Source organism: Bombina bombina, chromosome 2 (assembly GCF_027579735.1).
Source record: "Bombina bombina isolate aBomBom1 chromosome 2, aBomBom1.pri, whole genome shotgun sequence".
NCBI classification, from domain to species: Eukaryota; Metazoa; Chordata; class Amphibia; order Anura; family Bombinatoridae; genus Bombina; species Bombina bombina.
Window position 1 is genome coordinate 1271217484 of NC_069500.1, and position 20953 is coordinate 1271238436.

Genomic DNA, 20953 nt, shown 5'->3' on the forward strand with positions numbered 1-20953 from the left:
CTCGTCAGCGCTGATTACCAAGGAGATGTTAATATGAGTCGGGATGGTTTTGCAGGAAAACTCTCTCTGCATTTCCGGACTCTAACTTTCATCCATGCTCTCACTGAGAGGCTGACAGGATTACTTAAAAACTCCAGTCCCATTGTGAAGAGTACTACCCTCCATAAGAGTATCTCAAACTTCTGACACTTCTCTGCCAACCTCCTGTGACAAAAGGCAAAGAATGACTGGGGGATGAGGGAAGTGGGGGAGGTATTTAAGCCATTGGCTGGGGTGTCGTTGCCTCCTCCTGGTGGCCAGGTTCTGTATTTCCAAAAAGTAATGAATGCAGCTGTGGACTCTTCCCGTTTAAGAAAATATGTAAATCTGATTTCCCTGTAAGTTCAACAAATTGTAATAGGATGTCATTTTAAAGAACAAAAACAGCTACTTCATATACAAAAATAAACATAAATAAGACAGTTCTTACATTTTATTCTCTGCAGCTGGTGTAAAAATAGGAAACACATTAAAGGGACACTAAACCCAATTGTATTTCTTTCATGATTCAGACAGAGCATGCAATTTTAAGCAACTTTCTAATTAATTCCTATTATCAATTTTTAATTGTTCTCTTGCGATATTTATTTAAAAAGCAGGAATAGGATAGGAGCCGGCCCATTTTTGGTTGTGAACCTAGGTTATGCTTGCTTATTGGTGGGTAAATGTAAGCCTCTAATAAGAAAGCGCTATCCATGGTGCTGAACTTAAAATGGGCTGGCTGCTAAGATTTACATTCCTGCTTTTAAAATAAAGATAGCAACAGAACAAAGAAAAATTGATAAAAGGAGTAAATTAGAAAGTTGCTTAAAATTTCATGCTTTATCTGAATCAGAAAGAAAAAAAATTGGGTTCAGTTTCCCTTTAAGGGAAAAACAATCTTAAAAGCTGAGAAAATGCACTGAGAAAAGAGGTGGCCAGCAGAGTAACAGAAATTTAGAAGTTTAAGGGTTATAAAGTATTTTAATATAACAATGTTTGTTGTGCAAAACTGGGGAATGGGATATAAAGGCATTATCAATCTTTTTAAACAAGAAAAAAAAAATCAAGTAGACTGTCCTTTTAACAAGGTGTTATGAGGTTTTCACAAACACTGTAGGAAATCATTTAATAAAAACAGTTGAACTCATCTTACCTTGTGAGGTGTTTGGGTGTTGGCCGCTCCCCAGGCTTCCTGAAAACAAACAAATTAGTTTTAGCAAACTGCAAACACAAAAACACCAATTTACATTAAAAACCTTTACAGTTTGTTATTGCAGATCAATGCATGTTACTGGAGGTGAAGTCGAACGGTGTTACATTTTCATTAGGCTTACACTTTTTGAAGTCACAAATAAATCAGAAATTACAATTGAAATAACTTTCCCAGGAAGTAAGCTGCCTTCCACAAAATTATCTGAATGTATTTTAAAAACACTCGGCATAAGGTAACTATAAAAAGGGAGGTTAGTTGTAAAAAAAACATAAATTATGCTTACCTGTTAATTTCATTTCCATCGAGGAATTAAGAACCTTGCCACCAGGAGAAGGCAAAGACACTGCAGCCAAAGGAGAAATATCAGGGTATAAATGGTGCCAGAAGATAATTAAATTTAGGTTCGCCCATCGGAGATGAGGGCGGGAGCAGTGGACTCTTCTCCCCTCAATAGAAATTAAATTATCAGATAAGCATAATTTATGTTTTCCATCTAAAGGAGAGGAGAGTCCACGGCTTCATTCTTTACTGTTGGGAACATATACCCAAGCTCTAAAAGACACTTAATGAAACCGGGACAGTAAAAGGCGGAACCTAATCTGAGGGCACCACAGCTTGCAAAACCTCTCTACCAAAAACAGCTCCCGCAGAAGCAAAAACGTCATATTTGTAAAACTTTGTAAAAGTGTGTAAGAAGGACCAAGTAGCCGCCTTACAAATTTGCTCCATAGATGCCTCATTCTTGAAGGCCCAAGACGAAGCCACAGCTCTAGTTGAATGAGCCGTGATCCTCTGAGGAGGCTTATGTCCCGCTGTCTCATAGGCCAAGCGAATCAAGCTCCTCAACCAAAAGGACAAAGAAGTAGAAGAGGCCATCTGCCCCTTGCGCTTCCCTGAATACACCACAAAAAGTGATATAGACTGTCTGAAATCCTTTGTAGCCTGAAGATAGAACTTCAAAGCACGAACCACATCCAGGTTATGAAGTAACCTTTTTGGAAGAAGAAGGGTTAGGGCACAAAGAAGGAACCACTATTTCCTGATTGATGTTATGGTTAGACACCAACTTGGGAAGAAACCCCAAACCAGTGCGAAGTACCGCATTATCCGTATAAAAAAAAAAAAAACAGATAAGGAGGCTCACATTGCAAGGCAGCTAGTTCAGATACTCTGCGTGCCCATGCAATGGCCAACAGGAAGAGAACTTTCCAAAACAGAATCTTAATGTCAATGGAATGCATAGGCTCAAACGGAACCGTCTGCAATACCTTAAGGACCAAGTTTAAGCTCCATGGGGGAGCAGACTGTCTAAAGACAGGCCTGATTCTAGACATAGCCTGAACAAAAGATTGGATGTCGGGGAGCTCAGCGAGTCTCCTATGCAACAAGACTGATAATGCCGAAATCTGTCTTTTTAAGGAACTGGCGGCAAGACCCTTCTCCAAACAGTCTTGGAGAAAGAATAGAATCCTGGATACCTTCACCTTATGCCAAGGATATCCATGCTTCTCACACCAGGACAAGTAAGTCCTCCACACCTTATGGTAGATGCGACGAGTGACTGGCTTCCTTGCCTGAACTAGAGTGTCGATCACACTTTGAGAAAAGCCTCTCTTGGCCAAGACTAGGCGTTTAATCTCCACGCAGTCAGCCTCAGAGAATCTAGATTTTGATGTTGAAAAGGGCCTTGTTCCAGCAGATCCTTGCGAAAGGGTAACCTCCACGGCGGAGAGGATGACATCCCCACTAGATCTGCAAACCACGTCCTCCGTAGCCACGATGGAGCAATCAGAATGGCCAAAGCTTGCTCCTGTTTGATGCGTGCCACTACACAAGGTAGAAGTGGTAACGGCTGAATCCCCAAGGCACCGCTAAGGCATCTATCAGCTCTGCCCGAGGATCCCTGGACCTCGACACATAACGGGGTAGCTTGCAATTTATCTCTGGCGTCCCCCACCTGAGAAAAATCTCTGCAAACACTTGTGAAGAGACCATTCCCCCGGATGGAAGGTTGCCTGCTGAGAAATTCCGCTTCCCACACCTGGGATGAGAATCCTCATAACCCCCCCCCCCCCCCCCGTTGGTTGATGTAAGCCACCGAGGTTATGTTGTCTATCTGGAATCTAATGAAGCTGAACGCCCCTAGAGGAGGCCATGCCTTCAGAGCATTGTAGATTGCTCGGAGTTCCAGAAGATTTATCGGGAGGAGAGACTCCTTCCGGGACCATTTTCCTTGTGCCATTCTGGCACCCCAAACAGCTCCCCATCCTGACAGACTCGCATTCGTGGTCACTATCTCCCAAGATGGTCTCAAGGAGGATGTCCCCATGGACAGCTGCTCCAGACAGATCCACCAAGAGAGGGAATTCCGAGTCCAAGCATCCATGGATATCTGCTGTGACAGTTCTGAATGATCGCCGTTCCACTATCTCAACATGCACATTTGAAAAGGTCTGAGATGGAACCTGGCGAATGAAATGACATCTTTGCTGGAAACCATGAGTTTGATCACCTCCATTCACTGAGCCACCGAGGGGCTTGAGGAGGACTTAAGGGCAAGACAAGATGACGCAATCTTCAGGCATCGATGGTCTGTAAAAAATATCTTCATGGACATAGAGTCTATTATCGTGCCCAGGAACTCCACCCTGTTGCTGGGAAACCGGGAACTCTTTCCCGAGTTGATCTTCCAACCGTGAGATTGGAGCAAAAGAAGAAGCGTCCTCAAATGATCCTCTGCGAGACTGAGCAACGGCGCCTGTACTAGGATGTCGTCCAGATAGCGCACCAAGGCAATGCCTCTGGATCTGGCCACCGCCAGAAGTGCCCCCAGAACCTTTGCAAAGACTCTTAGAGCCGTTGCTAGACCAAAGGGAAGTGCCACAAACTGGAAGTGTTGGTCCAGAAACGCAAATCTTAGGAACTGGAAGTGGTCCCTGTGAATTGGCCCATGAAGGTAAGCGTCTTTCAAGTCTATAGTCATGAACTGTCCCTCTTGAACTAGGGGCAGAATAGATTTGATAGTTTCCATTTTGAACGATGGAACACTCAAACTTGTTTAAGCACTTTAGGTAAAGAATCGGGAGGAACCTCCTTCTTTGGAACCACAAAAAGATTTGAATAGTACTATAGACCCTTCGCAGGTTCCTCTCGAACTTCCAGGGTAGCAAGCACTTGTTTCAGCAAAAAGCGCAAATTTTCCATCCTAAACCTAAAGTCAGGCTCCTCTGCAGCCGGAGGTTTAGAAGACAGGGACCCAGAAGGGACCTCCTCCCAAGTATCCGAGTGGGCCTCGTCATTGTATAAACGCCTCAGATATTTCCACAGGCGTAGACAATCCCTGGGTCGGGCCGCCAAGATATTTTTGCGCTTAGCAGAACGTGGTAAGGCATGGATCACTTTCGATAACGCCTTTTGCACTTGATCCGCAAAATCTGACAGCCAACGAATCTCTCCCACAGGAGTAATGGTTGGACCCTGGGACGCTGAATGTGCAATTGGAGATAGATGCAGGGAACGGGGAACCCTCAGAGGTGGACGGCTCATTAGTACTAGACATCTGTTTGCAGGCTGATCTACCCGAGCCTCCTCACAAACACAGGAATGAGACCTTGTTAAAGAGGGAGAACCCTCTAACGCGTCAGAGTCCTCCATAGCTTGCGCTGTTATTACGGACTAGATTAACTTAATAAGTAGGCACCTTTATAACCTCCAATGGCTGGGGCACTCACCACCTCCTATTACCCCGACAACAGAAACCGTTTTGTCTCCTGCGCCGCTGATCAACAGAGGAAGAGAGATAGCCACATCCGGTCACATGGAATGCCCGGCAGGAACACCCCTGCCTAAGGAGAAAGCACGCCAAAAAAAAGGCTGCGCCGTACTCCTGTAAGTCACCTGAAAGTTCCACACATTGTCAGAGCCTCATCTCACACGTAACGCAGCAATGACACAATAAACAGAATCATATATAACCCTGCCTGTTCAATAATCCCCTTTCCAGGGAATATTAACTATTGATTCTTAAAAGATAAAAAGGCATCACACTGTGACCCTGTCTTCCGTGTTATCATTATGTAATAAAAAATTAAACAATCCAACCAGAATCTATGCTGTGGAACAGGAACACGGCCCTTCAAGTGTCACAGGTTAGTAACCTCGCTCCTGACATAGACTTGAGTGTAGAAAGCAGGCAGCGAAACTCGTCAACACCGATTGCTTGTGGAGCTGTTAATATGAGTCGGGATTGTTTCGCAGAAAGACTCTCCCTGCATCTCTGGACTCTAACTTTCGCCCAGGCTTTCACTGAGAGGCTGACAGGACTACTTAAAACTCCAGTCCCAATGCGAAGAGTACTACCCTCCATAAGAGACTACTCCGATCTTCAGCACTTCTCTGCCATCCTCCTGGGGGATGAGGAGAGGTATTTAAGCCTTTGGCTGGGGTGTCTTTGCCGCCTCCTGGTGGCCAGGTTCTTAATTCCCAACAGTAATGAATGAAGCCGTGGAATCTCCTCCCCTTTAGATAGAAACCCTCAATAACACGAGAATGCAAAGCTAAATTTGAATGGCTTGTAAAAACAGAATTTATACTTACCGATAAATTTCTTTCATTCGGGATGATGAGAGTCCATAGGAGTCCACAACATGTGGGATACACCTCCCACCACCAGGAGAAGGTCAAGAACACCCATAGAGTTTTTAATTCCTCCCACCTCCTCTTCCCCACTAAGCTTATAGCCTAGCAGTTGAGAGAGACATAAAAAGGTAGGAAAGATCTGAAACAGGGTTAAGGAGTAGCAAATAAGAACTGTCGCCCATATAGTAAAAACAGAGGCGGGTCCTATAGACACTAATCATCCCGAAAGAAATTTATTTTTTAAGTATAAATTCTGTTTTCTTCGTAAGATGATGAGAGTCCATAGGTGTCCATAACATGTGGGATACAATAACCAAACTGAGAACCCATGTTAAGGATGGGCGGGACGAAAAGATAGCAGTTCCTATTTACAGGATACTGTGGCCCGAAGGACTTTCCTGCCAAAAGCAGCTTTGGAAGAAGCAAAAATATAAATGATAAAATTTAGAAAAAGTATGTAGGGAAGACGAAGTTGGCGCCATGCAAATCTGTTCCAACGAGGTGTCATTTTTAAAGGCCCAAAAAGTAGACACAGAGCTAGTAGAATGAGCAGTTACACTCTTTTTGGAGGCGGTTTTCCCGCAACCAAGTAAGCATTACGAAAAGTCTGCTTCAGCCATGATGCCAAGGCCACTGCTGTAGCCTTTTGACCCTTTCTGGGACCTGAATAGTGGACAAATAGGCTAGAAGTCAGACTAAAATATTTATTAGCCTGAAGATAATATTTTTAAGGCTCTGACCACATCCAAATTGTGTAGCAGGCATTCCTTAGAAATAGAAGGATTCGGACACTGCAAAGGAATAATAATTTCCTGATTAATAGTCTCTGAATACACTACCTTCAGAAGAAAAAAAGAAAAAAAACGTATTTAGTCCAGGTGACCGCTTTATCCTGATGAAATACTAAATAAATGGGTGAATGAAGATAGCGCCGATATTTCAGAAACTCTTCTTGCGGAAGAAATGGCTAGAAGAGAGAGAACCTTCTATGACAATAATGTTAGGTCCAGAGTATGCATAGGTTCAAAAGAGGGACCTTGCAAAACAGAAAGAACAAGATTCAAATTCCAAGGGGGCCTAATAAGGCAAATTCTCCCCAAGGCTTGAACAAAAGTTTGGTCATCAGGAAACTTAGCTTCTTATGAAACTAAGGTAAAAATATTTATCCAGTCCATCCTGAAGGAACTGAAGAATTCTAGGGATTCTAAAAGATTTCCAAGAGAAACTTCTAAAAGAACACCAAAGAAAGTGAGCTTTCCAAACCTTATAATTTTTTTTGCGTGACAGGCTGACTGGAACTGAATGAATGATTCCTTGTACTCTGATAACAGCTAAGAGTGCCCCTAATACCTTCGTGTAGATGCATGGGACTGTGGCCAAACCCGAAAGGGAGGGCAACAAATTGGTAATGTTTGTTGAGAAACACAAATCTTAGAAACTGGAAGTGGTCCTTTTAAATTGGGATGGGTATGTAAACATCCTTTAAATCTATGTTTCTCATAAATTGATCTTCCTGAACCAGGAGCAAAATCGTACGGACCGTTTCCACTTTGAAAGAAGGTATATGAACAAATTTGTTCAGAGTCTTTAAGTTCAAAATATGACGGTAGATGCCCTTCTTCTTTGGGACAATGAAGTGGTTGGAGAAGAAACCCTGTCACTGTTGTGAGTTGAGAACTGATTTGATCACTCCCATGTCCACATTGAACAAAGGCAGCCACCTTTACAGGATCCTTTGCAATGTGTGACAGATAAAAAAGTGTTCCCAAGGAGGTCTGGAGCGAAAGCCTATGCGATTACCCTGAGATATGATATTAAGAACCCAGAGATCCTGAATTGATAGATACTTGGCCTTCGGAAACTGAATCAATCTACCCCCTACCAGATGTTATTCTGGACAGGGGGCCGTCCCTTCAAGCAGATTTCTGATTGGAATTGGGCTTTTTGGTCTGTTTGTTCTTAGATCAAGATGATCCAGGCTTCTAGGAAGGCTTGGAGGATTCAGACTTCTGGTTGGAGAGGAACTTTTTTATCTCTCGGGGAGGGAAAAGAACGAAAACAATTTGTATATTTATACTTCCCCTTAGACTTATTGTCCTGAAGTAGAAAAGCCCCTTTTCCCCCAGGGACGGTTTTCATAATAGAATACAATTCGGATCCAAAAAGTATCTTTCCTTCAAAAGGGATAGACAATAACCGAATAACTATGTTATTAACTTATAAACCATAAAGTTATAATTATACAGAGGTTACACAAACATTTACCCAATATATGCAAATACATTGATTGTATTGATGCACCTGTATGACATCATGCACTGCCTAAACAGATTCTACACATATAAAGTGTGTGTGTATATGAAATGATATTATACGTTTGCCAGAGTATGATACGTAATTAGCATGTTCTGTCAGAACAGAAACTATTGCGTAAGTAAAGTTACATGTAACCAAGATTGATACAAACCGCCAAATATACTGCCATATATATTTTTTTTTTGGAGGTACACCACTATAATATAGTTGGCAAACCCGACAGACCAAAACTGTAATTAGATTTTCGGGCAGAACAACATTGTAAACAATGCTTGCAGAGAAGCACATAAAATTATTAATAAGTGATATACACAGAGACAGCCGAAACCCATGCACCTAAGAGTCTGAAGAAAACTGTGCGCATTGGTGGAAATAAAATCTTTAATGTACTGACAAAGCAGTAACTATGGAAGATGTTTGCATATGAAATTAAAGCTCTTCAATATACATATTAAAAAATGGCGGGTTTTTATTACAAACTGCCCTCTTGCGCTTACTACAGGAGAACCGGCAATAGTTATGTACAAATAAAATTGTTATCAGAAAACTAAATTATATAAATAATGCATTATTAGAACTAAAATTAAAATGAGTAAGAGGACCACCTCAAGTATCAAGCATACAAAATAAGGCAAAGCAACCCCCTCAAGTATAAGTCTGTGAGCTAACTTAGATTCTCTGGATATTTTATACATACCATACCATGTATGATATTATAGGAATAAGTTAAGGGGGATTTTGCATTTGAATTCCTGAAATTTTGGTGTTAAACATAGGTAAAGCGGTATGTGTAAAGGCTGAGAACCCCAACTATGTAGTATCTATAAAAGAAGAGTACTAGAGATAGTTTTTGGGCTGTGTATAGCATCCAAGTCACTTAACTGTACCGCAGAACCCCTCCACTGTATCTTACCAGCTTGGAAAGTCCTTTCGCCCACAGAATGGTGATCCAGTAAAGAGACTATCAAGGGCAAGTAAATATACTGCAGAGGATATTTGCGGATATACCAGTAACCCCTCAAGTGGAGGCTAAGGGACGGGGTCCCGTGACGTCTGAGGGCAATTATGGCAGAGGGTACTGACATGCCATAAAAGAGGTATTTCTTTACCCCTGCTTCACTAAAAATGTTGTAGAAATTGTCCTGAAGTCTTCACTGAGCAAAGATTGAAAAGGGGTACAGGGTCTCAATTTAGGTCTGAGCTCTCAAGTGATTGAAAAGAAAATAATAAAATCTTGTTTTCAGAACACCTCTCTCAAACCACTCTCTTCGGAGGCCAAGAACAAAGGGAGTGGGGAGAGGTGGTGGGAGGAATTGAAAGCTCTTATGAGGGTTCTTGATCTCCGCTTGGTAGCAGAAGGTGTATCGCACATGTTATGTACTCATCATCTTACAAAAGAAATACAGCATATGCACATTGAATGATTGTTTTACTTTGCAGGCTCAGAGATAGATGGTCACAAAGCTTGGCCTAAGAAAACTGGTCAGCACACAGGACTAGGGAGGACTGCATTAAATACATGTCAGAGTATTTGGTATTATACACAAAGTCTGGGTAAAAAAACACCAATACAGTAGCTCAGCAGCTTTACACATGGATGTGGCTATTTAACCCCATTGGATGCCTAAAAGTTGTCAGACATCAAAGGGCTTCATTTTACACTTAAATGCAAATACAGGTATACCCCGCTCATACAGCGGGTTAGGGACCGGAGCCCCGCTGTAAAGTGAAAACCGCCTTAAAGTGAAACAAGGGAGTTTTAGCTTTCTTTTCACTTGCCAGTATGTTTAAAAAACTTGAAAACATGTTTGAACTAACATATATTAGGGGTGCAATAGTTAAATGTTTAGTTTAACACTACCACAGCACAGTATTCAATTATTATTCAATAAATACTGCACCTGTAAAATAGTGACAATTACTGTAGTAAAATGTGCCAGACTATAACACTGAGACAAAGATTGCACTGTTAGGCTGTAAAAAGAGTGAACTTAGCATAACAAATTGGTGCCAGTCACCTTTCTTGCAATATCACAATGATTACAGCACTGTTTCCAAATTTTTGGAGGTTGAACTTCAGCTCCACAGAGCGCTGTATTAGCGAAGCGCTGTAAAGTGAAGCGCTGTAAAGTGAGGTATACCTGTATTGAGATGCCAACATCATAGCCATGAGACCTTGTTGGATGCCAGATTCCTGTGTTAACATTCAGTCACTGACTTAAAGGGATAGAGAGGTCAAAACTGAAATGTGCGTGAATGCACTTCAATATTAAATAGAAGCATTTTTGCAATATACTCCTGTTAGCATAAATGCTTTTAGTAAAATGTATTACGGTTTCAGTTGTATACGTGCATATGCCAAGTGTGAATAGGGGAATCAGGATTCAAACACCATGCTCACTCAAGAAGCTGGCTGTGGTTTGTATTGTGTTACTGAAGACAAATGACCCTACAAATACAGTAGATTTGCATAGTCAACAAATGCATGATACAAAGACAATGCATTAAGCACTTAGTCTGAACTTCAAATGAGTAGCAGATTTTTTTTTTTCTGACAAATTCAAAGTTATGTCTATTTACACTCCTCCTGCATCGTGTGACAGCCATAAGCCAATCACAGGAGGAGCTGGCAACTCAAAAAGTGTAAACACAAAAAGATTGTGCACATTTTGTTAATGGAAGTAAATTTAAACATTCTAGTCTTTTTAATTTTGACTTGAGTGTCCCTTTAATTTGTGTTGCTGACTCTCTTAGAAGGTGTGAATGCTGGTGCACTAGGCCAGTGTTTTTCAAACAGTGTGCCGTGGCACACTAGTGTGCCGTGAGAGATCCTCAGGTGTGCCACGGCAGACTGACAACAGTGTGACATTTTTTAAACTTTGCTTGTTTTTTACTCCCAGTGCAGGGGTAGTTTGTAGGAGGCATGGCATAGCAGCACAATACATACAGTATGTGTGTGTTTGTGTGTATGTGTATATATATATGCTGTATTAGGCTACAATGTGTGATTTTTTTAAAATTTTGGGATGGTGGTGTGCCACAGGATTTTTTAATGTAAAAAAGTGTGCCACAGCAAAAAAAAGGTTAAAAATCACTGCACTAGGCCATCACAGCAAATGTGTGTATGTCGCTGAAAAACAGTAATATCTATTACTAGAATATTTTTTTTGCTAAAGGAAGTATATTGCAAAAATATTTATTTTAAATGTAAATGCACATTTCAATTTTGACCTTTGTATCCCTTTAAAGGCTCTCTTAAAGGGACAGTTTACTCAAAAAATTTCTCCCCTTTAATTTGTTCCCAATGATCCACTTTACCTGCTGGAGTGTATTAAATTGTTTACAAGTAGCTCCTTTACCCTTATATTGGCATTTGAAATTGTTGATTTAGCATGTAGTATCCCCACCTATTCTGAAAGTTTGTGGCCGCGCGTACCAGCTATAGATAAGCTGTGTAAATACAACCAGCAGAAGAAATTACACTCCCAGAGTGATAAAGCAGAGATAAGGTAATAAAATGTTGATTTTCCATTGTTCTCTCAAAGCATTGGTGATTGTTTTAAGGACAGATATAAGATAAAGAAGCAGGTATATGTGCACAATGTGATACAGTAATGAGATCTGATTATACCTACAAGCTCAACCTATTTTATTAGGCTGTGGCTTCAAAACACAAAATCAGAGCTTTAATATACAGAAATAAACCTTAAAAAGCTAATTTTCATACATTTTTTACTCTGCATTTGGTAAAAAAAGCAATTGTAAACACATTAAGGGAAAAACTATTTTACCGTATACTGTCCCTTTAAGTTAGAGCATTTTATTAATGCACTGGAAAGTAATATAACACAGTTAAAGGGACAGTACACACCAAAACAAAAGTATACTAATAAAATCAAGCATTACATGATGATAAATTTTGTAATATACAAAACCTGTGCTGTGTATTTAGTGTTCTATTTATACATACATAGTATTCATTTCTAGCAGAGCTAGGGGTTTTCTCACACTCCCTAAATAGCTGCATACAATCAGGGAGTCACTGGCCGTCATGGCTGTCAAATGCAGGATGTGATCTATGTAATCTGAACATATGAGCTATGATACAGAAGTTTGAATTCCAAAAATCATAAGCTGTCCACTAATACTGTACTGCTGAGCTGTTTACTTCTCTATGCACCGGTTACCACGGCACTAGTGTATACACACAGAAGGAGCTGAAAAATGTAACTCTTAGCAAGGATCATATTTCACAGAGAAGAGAGTGAAGTGTTACATTTTCAGGTGTGTGTGGGTGTGTGCAGAAGCTTGCTACATTAGTGTTGTGGTAACCAGGTGCACAGGGAAAACAACAGCTCAGCAGTATAACCGTTCTGTCGAAATTTACTACCTGGATGTGCGCGTGTGCATGCGCACAATTACCTAATCATACTCCACAATGTATTTGGGGCTAGATTTATCAAGCCCCTGCGGCAGCAAGTTCTCACAAGAACTTGCTCGCCACGATTTATCAAGCAGCGGTCACCAGACCGCTGCTTCCCTAACATCTTCGCCACATCTATTGTGGCGAAATTCAATCTCCTCGGTCGAGTCCGACCGAGGAGATTGACAGCTCCTGCCCGCGCGTGATTGGCGCGGGCAGGGGGCGGGGGCGCTCGTGTGCAATGTTAATTACCTGCGGGTAATTGCGCCCCGCCACAGGCGAGTTGAGGCGTACAAGGGCGCGTATACGCGCCCCTGTACGCCTCAGGGTTGATAAATCTAGCCCTTAAAAAGAATGTGTGGAATGCGATTACGCAATTACAAGTATGTGCACATGGAAGAAGCAAATTTCGACAGAGGACTAAATTACTTCTGGCATTTGTTAATAAAGCGGCCATGTAGATTAGCATCTGCACAGTTAAAAATACTGGTAGGAAATTTGAACAGGGTAGTTTTATCTTTAATTACACAAGGTTTTTGACTGCTCAGCTGCGCACATCTAATTAAAATGAAAGTGTGTCTCCACCTGTACAACATAATGTGCATATTAAAAATTGTTGTACAGGTGGAGACGCTTTATTTTATTTGAATTAGATGTGTGTGGCTGAGCAGTCAAAACACAAATTATGCTTACCTGATAATTTAATTTCCTCCTGTATGAGGAGAGTCTACGGCGTCATTCTTACTGTTGGGAAATACTGAACCTAGCCACCAGGAGGAGGCAAAGACAACCTAGCCAAAGGCTTAAAGGGCCACTGTAAGTAAATATTTTCTATGCCTGTTACTAACTAACTACCCAAAATACGCTTTTTATCAATAGCATTTCATTAACATATCACTACCGTATATCAGAAATCTTGTCTGCAAATTTAATTGTTTTCCAAACCCACTCCGTGGGTATCCTTTGCTCTGTACCAATCCGCTTACAATACCTAGGTTTCAAAATGGCGCTTTAAACACAAAGTTATTGGTTTAAAGGGACATTCAACACTGCCCACAACATTAATCTATGTTTCAAAACTAAATAAAAAGATCAAGCTCCAAGGTGCCCCCTTTCTCTTACTTACCGCCTTCACTGTTGAATCGTCATTGTTATCTTCCAAATTGGTGTCCTAACATGTCTTCCTAACTCCACCCACTGTGACGTCTTCGCCTTCTTTCTGAAACTAGCAGCCAATGAGAGCCCATTCCCCGGACTGAAATCCAAGCGCGTTCACGGCCGTTAGCGCATGCGCAATAAACTAGGAACACTAAAAGCGGAACCAAAATAATCCAAGTTGTTTCCGTTCCGCTTATATTACGTAATGGAGTACTATAAGTAAGATAATCGGAAAGGGAAACAACTTGGGTTATTATGGTTCCGCTTTTAATGTTCCTATTGTATCGCGCATGCGCTAACGCCCGTGTACGCGCTGGAATTGAAGTAGGAGAAATGGGATATAACTGCCGGCTAGTTTGAAGAAGACGAGCTATACGTCACAGTGGGGGGAGTTAAGCAGCCATATTAGGAGACAAATTTTGAAGTTATCGATGAGGATTGAACAGTGAAGGCAGTAAGTAAGAGAAAGGGGGAACGTTGAAGCTTGCTCTTTATACTTAGTTTAGAAACATAGATTATTGTTGTGGGCAGTGTTGAATGTCCCTTTAAGTATTTTGAACACGCAGTGCTGAAAATAGTGGGCAGGATAACGTGACATCAGCGAATAAAAGATATAACTTTTAGAACATTATGAAACTTCGTTTTGGAGAAAATATAGGTCAGTAGGTTTTAATTAATGTTTATTAACTTTAACATGTTAGTTGTTTAGCTTAAAAATTATAACAGAAAGTAATCCTTTAAGAGGGACACTGAACTCAAACTTTTTCTTTCGTGATTCAGATAGAGCTTGCAATTTTAAACAACTTTCTAATTTACTCCTATTATCAAATTTTATTCATTCTCTTGGTATCTTTGTTTGAAAAGCAAGAATGTAAGTTTAGATGCCGGCCCATTTTTGGTGAATAACTTGGGTTGTTCTTGCTGATTGGTGGATGAATTCACCCACCAATAAACAAGTGCTGTCCAGAGGTCTGAACCAAAAATTAGATGGCTCCTTATCTTAGATGCCTTCTTTTTCAAATAAAGATAGCAAGAGAACAAAGAAAAATTGATAATAGGAGTAAATTAGAAAGTTGCTTAAAATAGCATGCTCTACCTGAACCACAAAAGAAAACAAATTTGGGTTCAGTGTCCCTTTAAATACTCCCCCTACTTCCCTCATATCCCAGTCATTCTGCCAAGGGAACAAAGGAACAGTAGGAGAAATATCAGGGTATAAATGGTGCCGGAAGATAAAAACTAATTTTGGTCTGCCCATCGGAGTATACGGCAGGGGCCGGGGACTCTCCTCATACAGAAGGAAATGAAATTATCAGGTAAGCATAATTTATGTTTTCCTTCTTAATATGAGGAGAGTCCACAGCATCATTCTTTACTGTTGGAAAAACTATACCCAAGCTCTAGAGGACACTGAATGATAACGGGAGGGGTAAAAAGAGGCGGACCCTAATCTGAGGGCACCAAAGCCTGTAAAACCTTTCTCCCAAAAGCTGCTTTGGCCGAAGCAAAAACGTCAAACTTGTAGAATTTTGAAAAAGCATGTGAGGACCAGGTAGCCGCCTTACAAATCTGATCTATAGAGGCCTCGTTCTTAAAAGCCCAAGAGGAAGCCACCGCTCTAGTGGAATGAGCCGTAATCCTTTGAGGAGGTCTAGGTCCTGCTGACTTGTAAGCTAAGCATATAACACGCCTCAACCAAAAAGATAAGGAAGTCGAAGAAGCCTTCAGACCCTTACGCTTCCCAGAGTAGATAACAAACATGGAAGAAGTTTGCCTAAAATCCTTGGTAGCTTGAAGATAAAACGTCAAAGCTCGAACAACATCCAGATTATGAAATAAACGTTCCTTCGAAGGAGGAGGATTAGGACACAAGGAAGGAACCACAATCTCCTGATTGATGTTACGATCAGACACCACCTTACGTAGAAAACCAAAGCGAGTACGTAGGACAGCCTTATCAGTGTGAAACACCAGATAAGGAGGCTCACACTGCAAAGCAGCTATTTCAGAAACTCTGCGTGCCAACGCAATAGTTAAAAGAAAAAGAACCTTCCAGAACAATAATTTAATGTCAACCGAATGCATAGGCTCACACGGAGCCCGTTGCAAAAACTTAAGAAAAAGATTCAAACTCCAAGGTGGAGCATTAGATCTAAACACAGATCTGATCCTAATCAGAGCCTTAACAAAGATTGCACGTCAGGAAGCTCTGCAAGCCTCTTGTGCAGCAAAACAGAAAGGGTCGAAATCTGTCCCCTCAGGGAACTGGCAGAAAGGCCTTTCTCGAGAGCCTCCTAGAGAAAGGAAAGTATCCTGGCAGCTTTAACCTTGTACCAGGCTAAACCACGCTCTTCACACCAGAATAAGTAAGTTCTCCACACCTTATGATAGATGCGACGAGTAACAGGCTTATGAGCCTGAATGAGAGTGTCAATAACCCTCTCAGAGAAATTTCTCTTGGCTAGGACTAAGCGTTCAATCTCCACGCAGTCAGCCTCAGAGAATCTAGATTTTGATGAACAAAGGACCCTGTTCCAGCAGATCCCTACAACAAGGTAACTTCCACGGAGGAGATGAGGACATCCCCACCAGGTCTGCAAACCACATTATTCGCGGCCACGATGGAGCAATCAGTATCACTGATGCCTGCTCCTGCTTGACGTAGGCCACTACACGAGGAAGAAGTGGTAACGGCGGAAAAATGTAAATTAGGTTGAACCTACAAGGCACTGATAATACATCTACTAGCTCCACTTGAGGTTCCTTGGAGCGCGACCCATATCTGGGTAGTTTGATATTGAGCAGGAACACCATGAGATCTATCTCCAGCGTCCCCCATTTGACGCAAATCTCGCAAACATCTCGGGATAGAGATATTATACCCCCGGATGAAAGGATTATCTGCTGAGGAAATCCGCCTCCCAGTTGTCCACACCCGGAATGTGAATCGCTGACAGCGTGCAGTTTTGGGGTCTCTGCCCACTCCAGAATCCGAGATGCTTCATTTATCAGAACGAAAGGAAGGAAAATTAGGACCTTGTCCCTTAGGCTTGTTCTTAACTTGCTGTAAAAAGGCACCCTTGCCTCCAGTAACCGTGGAGATAATTGAGTTCAGGCCAGGACCAAATAAAATCTTTCCCTTAAAGGGGAGGGAAAGAAGTCTGGTCAGCCAGAGAGCCCTATGGGCTTGAACAGAAAAACCTGAAGCCTTAGCATTCAGGCGAATAATTTGCATATTAGCATTACAAATAAAAGAATTAGCCACCCTTAAGGCCTTAATTCTTTCCTGGGTCACACCGAGGGGACCCTCGACCTCGATCAACTCAGATAAGGCATCACACCAGTAGATAGCCGCACCAGCAACAACAGCCGCTGCCAGTTGAAACAAATATGCCGTATGTTGAAACATCTTTTATCTTAAGAGAGTTTCTATCTTCTTATCCATGGCCTCTTTAAACGACGAACTATCCTCAAGCGGAATAGTAGTGCGTTTAGCAAGTGTGGAGATAGCACCATCCACCTTGGGAATGGAACCCCACAACTCCAATTGAGAGTCCGGGACCGGGAACAATTTCTTAAAGGAAGAAGGGGAAAATGAAGAATTAATCCTTTCCCATTCATTCTTAATAATGTTCGCCATCTTTACGGGAACCAAGAAAACATAATGTATGTAAGAACTTACCTGATAAATTCATTTCTTTCATATTAGCAAGAGTCCATGAGCTAGTGACGTATGGGATATACATTCCTACCAGGAGGGGCAAAGTTTCCCAAACCTCAAAATGCCTATAAATACACCCCTCACCACACCCACAAATCAGTTTAACGAATAGCCAAGAAGTGGGGTGATAAGAAAAAAGTGCGAAAGCATAAAAAATAAGGAATTGGAATAATTGTGCTTTATACAAAAAAATCATAACCACCACAAAAAAGGGTGGGCCTCATGGACTCTTGCTAATATGAAAGAAATGAATTTATCAGGTAAGTTCTTACATAAATTATGTTTTCTTTCATGTAATTAGCAAGAGTCCATGAGCTAGTGACGTATGGGATAATGAATACCCAAGATGTGGATCTTCCACGCAAGAGTCACTAGAGAGGGAGGGATAAAATAAAAACAGCCAATTCCGCTGAAAAATAATCCACACCCCAAAACAAAGTTTAAAACTTATAATGAAAAAAAAACTGAAATTATAAGCAGAGGAATCAAACTGAAACAGCTGCCTGAAGTACTTTTCTACCAAAGACTGCTTCAGAAGAAGAAAATACATCAAAATGGTAGAATTTAGTAAAAGTATGCAAAGAAGACCAAGTTGCTGCTTTGCAAATCTGATCAACCGAAGCTTCATTCCTAAATGCCCAGGAAGTAGAGACTGACCTAGTCGAATGAGCTGTAATCCTTTGAGGCGGAGTTCTACCTGACTCAACATAAGCATGATGAATCAAAGACTTTAACCAAGATGCCAAAGAAATGGCAGAAGCCTTCTGACCTTTCCTAGAACCAGAAAAGATAACAAATAGACTAGAAGTCTTTCGGAAATCTTTAGTAGCTTCAACATAATATTTCAAAGCTCTAACTACATCCAAAGAATGCAACAATCTTTCCTTAGAGTTCTTAGGATTAGAACACAATGAAGGAACCACAATTTCTCTACTAATGTTGTTAGAATTCACAACCTTAGGTAAAAATTTAAATGAAGTTCGCAACACCGCCTTATCCTGATGAAAAATCAGAAAAGGAGACTCACAAGAAAGAGCAGATAATTCAGAAACTCTTCTAGTAGAATAGATGGCCAAAAGAAACAAAACTTTCCAAGAAAGTAATTTAAAATCCAGTGAATGCATAGGTTCAAACGGAGGAGCTTGAAGAGCCCCCAGAACCAAATTCAAACTCCAAGGAGGAGAAATTAACTTAATGGCAGGTTTTATACGAAGAACACCAAGAAATGTAAGCCTTCAAGACTCGATAATATATCTTCCTAGACACAGATTTACGAGCCTGTAACATAGTATTAATTACGGAGTCAGAGAAACCTCTATGACTGAGAATTAAGCGTTCAATCTCCATACCTTCAAATTTAAGGATTTGAGATCCTGCTGAAAAAAAGGACCTTGCGATAGAAGGTCTGGTATTAACGGAAGAGTCCACGGTTGGCAAGTAGCCATCCGGACAAGATCCGCATACCAAAACCTGTGAGGCCATGCTGGAGCCACCAGCAGAACAAACGAACGCTCCTTTAGAATCTTGGAAATCACTCTTGCAAGAAGAACTAGAGACGGAAAGATATAAGCAGGATGATACTTCCAAGGAAGTGACAATGCATCCACTGCTTCCGCCTGAGGATCCCTGGATCTGGACAGATACCTGGGAAGCTTCTTGTTTAGATGAGAAGCCATCAGATCTATTTCTGGAAGTCCCCACATTTGAACAATCTGACGAAATACCTCTGGGTGAACAGACCATTCGCCCGGATGTAATGTTTGGCGACTGAGATAATCCGCTTCCCAATTGTCTATACCTGGGATATGAACCGCAGAAATTAGACAGGAGCTGGATTCCGCCCATACAAGTATTCAAGATACTTCTTTCATAGCCAGAGGACTGTGAGTCCCTCCTTGATGATTGACATATGCCACGGTTGTGACATTGTCCGTCTGAAAACAAATGAACGACTCTCTCTTTAGAAGAGGCCACGACTGAAGAGCTCTGAAAATCGCACGGAGTTCCCCCCAGGACACTCATCTACATGTAGTAGAAAGCCAAACCAGTACTGAAACGAGAATCAGCAGAGGTAATGGTATATATAAGAGTATATCGTCGATCTGAAAAGGGAGGTAAGAGATGAATCTCTACGACCGATAACAGAGAACCTATGAAATAGACCCCGTAGAAGGAGATCATTGAATTCAAATAGGCAATACTCTCTTCACATCCCTCTGACATTCACTGCACTCTGAGAGGAAAACCGGGCTCCAGCCTGCTGCGAAGCGCATATCAACGTAGAATCCAGCACAAACTTACTTCACCACCTCCATGGGAGGCAAAGTTTGTAAAACTGAATTGTGGGTGTGGTGAGGGGTGTATTTATAGGCATTTTGAGGTTTGGGAAACTTTGCCCCTCCTGGTAGGAATGTATATCCCATACGTCACTAGCTCATGGACTCTTGCTAATTACATGAAAGAAAGTCTGTGGTACAACCCTGTCCTCGTAAACCTTATCTTATTTAGTAATCAAAGGTTCCTCAGGCAATTTGGGCTCTGGAACCTCTAACATAGCCAAAACTTCCTTCAACAGAAAGCGTAAATGCTCAATCCTAAATCTAAAATCTAGTTCCTCAGCAACTGGAGGTCTAGAGGCAGCAGATTCCGATCCAGAAAGAGAGCCTTCATCATCGGATAATCTCGTATCAGATAAATCCAATAAACTAGTTGATGACGCCTGGAAAGGATGGCGATATTTGACCTTTCGCTTGCGCTTAGCAGGGCGAGGTAAAGCACTAAAGTCCGCAGACACTGCCGTTTGCAACTGCTCAGTAAAGTCTGGTGGTAAAAGCCCCCTCCAGATGGAGGATTAGGAGTGCTACAGGAAGCTGCATGTGTATTAGGAGATGACTGAAGGGTGCGCACCTCACGGGACGGAGACTCCTCAGAGGTGGACGGCTCAGTGGTATCAAACATATTAACCTTCTTTGACATGATTACTTTATCAAGGCATGTGGAACATAGTTGAGCGGGCGGGTATAGCGCGGCCTCCTCACAATATAGACAGGTTTTAGACTTCGGTAAAGAGGGAGTACCCTCTAACGCATCAGAATCCTCCATAGCTTGCCCTTACAAATCAGACTATTGATTAATAAGAAAAAACAGCACCTTTATAGCCCCAATGGCTCACCCCCTCCTATGACCCAGGCCAAACAGAGAAACCGCTTCTTCTCGGGTAAACCACGCGGTCAGGAAAGAGGAAATAAGTATGACCACACCCGGTCACGTGGTGCGCAATGCAGGACCGCACCTGCTATAATAGCAAAAAGTGCGCCAAGCCTTTCAGCTTCCAAAACGAAAGTAAAAACCATGTACGTTCCAACATCTGCCTGAGCCTCATCTCACACTTGTCGCAGCATAATAAAATGAACTTATGTGATTAATCCCCACTGTTCAATAATCCCCCTCCGGAGATATTAAC

General features: G+C 41.7%; 1 long non-coding RNA gene across 2 annotated transcripts in view; it reads right to left on the minus strand.

The window, feature by feature from the left end:
* LOC128650260 (uncharacterized) overlaps positions 1 to 20953 on the minus strand; it is a 143008-nt gene that overhangs the window by 19364 nt on the left and 102691 nt on the right. For both annotated transcript variants that reach the window (XR_008400735.1, XR_008400734.1), the window contains one exon: positions 1175 to 1213. This is a non-coding gene — a long non-coding RNA (uncharacterized LOC128650260). The remainder of the gene's footprint in view (positions 1 to 1174; positions 1214 to 20953) is intronic.